This window comes from Triticum aestivum, chromosome 1B, assembly GCF_018294505.1.
Source record: "Triticum aestivum cultivar Chinese Spring chromosome 1B, IWGSC CS RefSeq v2.1, whole genome shotgun sequence".
NCBI classification, from domain to species: Eukaryota; Viridiplantae; Streptophyta; class Magnoliopsida; order Poales; family Poaceae; genus Triticum; species Triticum aestivum.
In genome coordinates this window covers 235,695,060-235,702,072 of record NC_057795.1, presented here as the reverse complement: position 1 = coordinate 235,702,072, position 7,013 = coordinate 235,695,060, and positions in this window count along the sequence as shown.

Genomic DNA, 7,013 nt, shown 5'->3' with positions numbered 1-7,013 from the left:
CAACGTCTTGGTCCTTTGAAGGAGGTGATAGCATAGCAAACTAGGCAACCGGACTATAATGCTTTATCACTTTCACTTAGCCATAGGAGCTCGATGGTGGGGCTACTATATAGCCCCTAGAGGCACCGCGCTCTCCGAACTCGGGGCGCGTATGTGCCTGACCGGGAAGCGGTCCTTCGTCAAAGCGGAGGAATTCTAAACATTCCAATAGTCGATCGAGTGGTTGACCAGTCTCTCGCTATATCATGACAGTCAGTTTTCGGCTTTCTCTACTGAGGTGCTCGCCCGGCCGAACTGGGGCACAATCGCAGTAGTTCTCCTGGTGCCGCGTTAGCCGATGGAGCGGAACGTAAGGCAGCAAAACACAGGAGCCGGGCAAACCCAACATTTGACCAAAGACATGATTCGGAGCTGATGCATATAAGGCCTAACTCGAGACGCCGAACACTCCCTGAGGTGTTCGGTCTTTATGATACCGGGCAGAACAATGCCCTAAGCCCCTAGTGTCCAGGTACAGGCGGGAACTTCTGACGCGGCCGATGCCAAAACGCCAGCCTCCTCCTTGGTTATGGTAGGAAACCGGGGATGTGTATCAACAAGAGACAGTAAGAAAGGTTTACGCAGGGTCTTAATCTGAAGAGAATCCTTGCAACGGGTCCCTGCTGCACGTGTGCGCCTGTGTCTCCATTGTGCTGTATCCTGGATGGGTGTAGCACGTGCTTCATCTGTAAAAGAGAAGGACTTAGTTTGGAAGAAATATCGTGCAAAAGATGTATTTAAAATAAAGTATAATTTGGAAGATGAATAAAGTTGAGCTTTATTGGATCTCATTGTTTATATGCGTGGCCCCTTGTAAAGGGGTATGCGGCTGGGAAGCCCCTTGTTTATTTACGCCGGACTCGCCTAACCGTGTCCGAGGTCTGAATGACCTGTTTTTAGGGGCTTTGACCTGCAAGGTCGGATTAGTGTGTGGCTGTCAAGGCAGTCTCACGTTCTCCGTGGTCGAGGAACACTCGGAGTTACTCTTTAATGAGATTATGCCGCGTGGACCGGGCATTTTAAGCGTAAGAGACGCGTAATGTGGTATTGCGTTAAAGCGGGTGAAAGCTTCGCGTCCCAGTAGTGCTTGAGGGCCACTGTTAAATGGGGTGATATGGAGAGTGAGCTTTTCGCGACGGAGGTTGTCGGATGAACCGAACACAACCTCTAGTGGTACAGAGCCTGTACAATTGGCTTAAAGGCCTGGCGTCACTCCTTTGAAGGAAGTGCTGCTACGGCGAATTTTGGTAGGGTCTATCCCCATTCTGCGGACGGTGTCCTGGTATGGCAGGTGCCGCACTGTGTTTTCGTGTTATCACATGAAGTGAGTTCACTGTTTTGACTTCTAGTGGGAAAGTCTTCTGTTTTCCGGCGTGCTGCTTGTGGGGTTCGTCGTCGTCTTCGCTTGGTGTGTCGAGCCCCTTGCGTTCGGCGTTAAGTCGGCCGGACTGCTTGAAGACCCAACAATCTCTGTGGGTATGGTTTGCAGGCTTCCCGGAGGTACTGTGTATTTGACATAGCCTATCCAGAATTTTGTTTAGGTTGGATAGCTCGTCATTGTTGTCCTTGAGGGGCAGTGTTTTATTATTCGGCCGAGAGCTTTTGAATCCGGCGTTGACCGCCGTACTATTTGGGCCATTTTCCTTATTCCGGCGCTGATCTTTTCTGCGTCGTGATTTCCCATTTCCATCCCTGACTTCGGATGTACTCGGGTCGCTGGTGCTGCATCTAGCCAGCCAGTTGTCTTCCCCCGCGCAAAAGCGGGTCATGAGGCTTGTTAGTGCGGCCATTGTTCTTGGTTTTTCCTGGTCGAGGTGTCTGGCGAGCCATTCGTCTCGGACGTTGTGCTTAAAGGCTGCTAAGGCTTCGGCGTCCGGACAGTCGACTATTTGGTTCTTTTTGGTGAGGAACCTGTTCCAGAATTTGCGTGCTGACTCTCCGGGCTGTTGAGTTATGTGACTTAAATCGTCTGCATCCGGAGGGCGGACATAAGTCCCCTGAAAATTTGCTCGAAACGCATCCTCGAGCTCTTCCCAACTTCCAATGGTATTTTCTGGGAGGCTTTTGAGCCAATGCCGAGCTGGCCCTTTGAGCTTGAGGGGTAGGTATTTTATGGCATGGAGATCGTCTCCTCTGGCCATATGTATGTGTAGGATATAATCCTCAATCCAGACTCCGGGGTCTGTTGTTCCGTCATATGCCTCTATGTTTACGGGTTTGAATCCCGCTGGAAATTCATGATCCAGTACCTCGTCGGTGAAACATAGTGGGTGTGCGGCGCCCCTGTATTTGGGTGTGCCGTTGTCTTCAAACGCTCGGCGGGTTGTGTTGCTTCCTGGAGTCTTCTTTTTTGGCCCATAGATAGACCTGACCGGGTCATCCTTTTTCCGAGGATCTTTATGCTGATCGTGTGCCGGCTTGTGTGCGGCGCCCCTTGCTGCTCTTAGCCTGTCATCTGGTCGTCTATCCGGCCAGGCGGCCTCTTTCTTTTTTGACTGCGGGGGCTCTAAGGCCTCCTCGTCAAATTCGGGCAACAGCTTGCGCTTCGGGTAGCTCTTTGCCTGGTGACTAGCGCCATATTTATCTGCGGTATTGAGTACTTTGCTCCATCTCATTCTGAGTGTGTCCTCCGCTGTTTTGAGCTTCCGCTTTTGCTTCTTCAAACTTCTTGCAGTGGCGACGAGCCTTTTATGAAGGTTCTTATGCTCTGGTGATGTGTTCGGCGTGAGATCGTCTAGGCTCTTGTTTTCGCCGGGGATGGGTTGCTTGTCCAGTTCATCATGTTCGGATGGTTGCTTGGTGGCATGTTCGCCGTCCACTGCTTCACCCTGCTCTAGGGCCGGGTCCGTATGGGTGCCGTTTTTATCGAGGCGGGACTTCGGGCGGCGCTTGCGTCGCCGTTTTGGTTGTTTGTTGGGGGAGTTGTCCTTCGCCACGTCCCGTTGTTCCTCATTATCGCTTCCTTTTGGTGTATCCACCATGTATACGTCGTGAGTTGGGGTGGCTTTCCAGTGCCCGATAGGCGCTGGTTCTTGGTCGTCTCCGGCATCGTCGTCCATACCGTCGATGTCTTCGGAGTCGAAGTCTAGCATGTCGGTTAGATCGTCGACAGTGGCTACTAAGTGGGTGGTGGGTGGGCGTTGAATTTCTTCGTCGTCCGCATCCCAACCGTCCTGACCGCAGTCCGGCCAGGGCTCTCCTGATAACGAGAGATACTTTAGCGAACTCAAGATGTCGCCGAAAGGTGAGTGTTGAAAGATGTCCGCAGCGGTGAACTCCATGATCGGCGCCCAACCAGATTCGATTGGAGGGGGCGCGGGAGGTTCGGAGTCCAGCGTGGAGTCCGGCACCTCGGAGTCACGAGCTTCATGAGGGACAAGGTCAGTGTTCGGCTCTATCGCCGTAGAGGTTGCAGCCCCCGAGGCGGTGTCTAGCCATCCGTCCTCGATCTGCGCAGCCGGCTCCGAATTGAAGATCGGAGCGGACTCGAGTGCGGCCTCCAGGATACTGTCCGGCTGCAGAGCTAAATCATGCCCATCGTGACAGTGCGGCACGCTCGGCTGTGGCTCGAATCCATCGAGGATCAAGTCCCCGCGGATGTCAGCCGTGAAGTTCAAACTTCCAAATCTGACCTGACGGCCAGGGGCGTAGCTTTCGATCTGCTCCAGATGGCCAAGCGAATTGGCCCGCAGTGCAAAGCCGCCGAATACGAAGATCTGTCCGGGGAGGAAGGTCTCACCCTGGACTGCGTCGTTGTTGATGATCGAAGAAGCCATCGAGCCTATCGGTGACGACACAGAGGAACTCTCAATGAAAGCACCAATGTCGGTGTCAAAACCGGCGGATCTCGGGTAGGGGGTCCCGAACTGTGCGTCTAGGCGGATGGTAACAGGAGACAAGGGACACGATGTTTTACCCAGGTTCGGGCCCTCTTGATGGAGGTAAAACCCTACGTCCTGCTTGATTAATATTGATGATGTGTGTTACAAGAGTAGATCTACCACGAGATCAAGGAGGCTAAACCCTAGAAGCTAGCCTATGGTATGATTGTTGTTCGTCCTATGGACTAAAGCCATCCGGTTTATATAGACACCGGAGAGGGCTAGGGTTACACAGAGTCGGTTACAATGGTAGGAGATCTACATATCCGTATCGCCAAGCTTGCCTTCCACGCCAAGGAAAGTCTCATCCGGACACGGGACGAAGTCTTCAATCTTGTATCTTCACAGTCTTGGAGTCCGGCCGATGATGATAGTTTGGCTATCCGGACACCCCCTAGTCCAGGACTCCCTCATGCGTCTTCATAGGATACCCTAAGGAAATAATTGGGTACACCTTCTACCACAGATCCGAATGCAAGATCTTTGTTGCTAAGAATGGAACCTTTCTAGAGAAGGAGTTTCTCTCAAAAGAAGTGAGTGGGAGGAAAGTAGAACTTGATGAGGTAGTTGTACCTTCTCTCAATTTGGAAAGTAGCTCATCCGAGGAATCCATTCCCGTGATGCCTACACCAACTGGAGAGGAAGCTAATGATAATGATCATGAAACTTTAGATCAAGTTGCTACAGAACCTCGTAGGTCAACCAGAGCACGATCTGCACCAGAGTGGTACGGTAATCCTGTTCTGGAAGTCATCTTACTTGACCATGACGTACCTACGAACTATGAAGAAGCTATGATGAGCCCAGATTCCGATAGATGGCTTGAGGCCATGAAATCTGAGATAGGATCCATGTATGAGAGCAAAGTGTGGACTTTGGTGGACTTGCCCGATGATCGGCAAGCCATTTAGAATAAATGGATCTTCAAGAGGAAGACGGACGCTGATGGTAGTGTTACTATCTACAAAGTTCGACTTGTCGCAAAAAGGTTTTTGACAAGTTCAAGGTGTTGACTACAATGAGATTTTCTCAACGTAGCGATGCTTAAGTCCATTCAAATCATCTTAGCAATTGCCATATTTTATGAAATCTGGCAAATGGATGTCAAAACTGCATTCCTTAAATGGATATCTCTGAGAAGAGTTGTATATGATGCAATCATAAGGTTTTATTGATCCTAAAGGTGCTAACAAGGTATGCAAGCTCCAGCGATCCATTTATGGACTGGTGCAAGCATCTCAGAGTTGGAATATACACTTTGATGAGTTGATCAAAGCATACAGACTTGCGGTGAAGTATGTATTTACAAGAAAATGAGTGGGAGCACTACAACCTTTCTAATAAGTATATGTGAATGCATATTGTTGATCGGAAATGATGTAGAATTTTCTGGAAAGCATAAAGGAGAGTTTGAAAGGAGTTTTTCAAAGAAAGACCTCGGTGAAGTTGCTTACATATTGAACATCAAGGTCTATAGAGATAGATCAAGACGCTTGATAAGATTTTTCAGTGAGTACATAACTTGACAAGATTTTGAAAGAGTTCAAAATGGATCAGTCAAAGAAGGAGTTCTTGTCTGTATTACAAGTTGAGTAAGACTCAAAGCCCGACCACGGCAGAAGATAGAAAGAGAATGAAAGTCATTCCCTATGCCTCAGTCATAGGTTCAGTAAGTATGCCAAGCTATGTACCAGACTAGTTCTGTGTCTTGCTATGAGTTTGGCAAAGTGGTACTATAGTGATCCAGGAGTGGATCACTGGATAGCGGTCAAAGTTATCCTTAGTTACCTAAGAAGACTAAGGAAGTATTTCTCAGTTATGGAGGTGATAAAGAGTTCGTTGTAAAAAGTTACGTTGATGCAAGCTTTACACCGATCCAGATGACTCTGAGTCCCAATCTGGATACATATTGAAAGTGGGAGCAATTATCTAGAGTAGCTCCATGCAGAGCATTGTAGACATAGAAAATTTGCAGAATACATACGGTTCTGAATTTAGCAGACCCGTTGACTAAACTTCTCTCAGGAGCAAAACATGATCACACCTTAGTACTCTTTGGGTGTTAATAACATAGCAATGTGAACTAGATTAATGACTCTAGTAAACCATTTGGGTATTGGTCACATGGTGATGTGAACTGTGGGTGTTAATCACATATAGATGTGAACTATTGATGTTAAATCACATGGTGATGTGAACTAGATTATTGACTCTAGTGTAAGCGAGAGACTGAAAGAAAGATGCCCTAGAGGCAATAATAAATTTATTATTTTATATTTCTGTATATCATGATAATTCTAAATATAAGGATGCTGGTCAACCCACCCTCCCGAGCTCTCCCTCGATTTCGCGCCGTTTTGACCCTTCGATCGGACCTGGTCCGGTCAACGTTGTTGTTCTAGCCATTTGATTTTTACATCCCGTTTTGACCCAGAGTTGCTTCATGGGCGATGATGATTGGTGGGCTCGGATAGGCCTTTGATTGGCTGGGATAAATTCCCTCGCATGAGCCACTCCTGCAACGTCGTGTGTCGTGTCGCCCGCAGATCGGGTCTTTGATCACGGGGGCGCCGCAAGGGGTTGGCAGGCGCATCTGCACCTGATTTCAGCATCTGTTTACATGTTGTACCGATGACGGGTGGGCTGAAGCTACCCCTGGTCCCATGCGTCGGCTGCACTAGTTGTATGTTCCATCATATGGGTTAGTTTTCTCGGGTCAACCGCTTTTGACGGGTTGTCCCCAGCGCTTCACGCGTCGTGTGTTGTGGACAGCACGTTTGAGGCATCACCCAATGCGTGTGCATCCGGCTTCTGCACCCGCCTTTGGCGTGTCGCGGTGACGGGTGGCCCGGCGCTGCTTCTGGTCCAGCTCGTCGGTTGCAGTCTTGTTGGGGTGGTCGCACCATTGTGTTGGAGAGAGTTGTGAGGCTGACTCATGCGTGGTGCTCTGCCAGAGTCTTGCGCCATGCCTCATGTCGTGTCTCGTCTACGGCAGCAGGAGCGAGCGGTGTGGGTCGCCACAACCCTGTCTTCTCCTTACTCCTCCCTTTACTCCTCCCTTCCTCGTCGACACAGCGACCGCGCTCCTGCTCC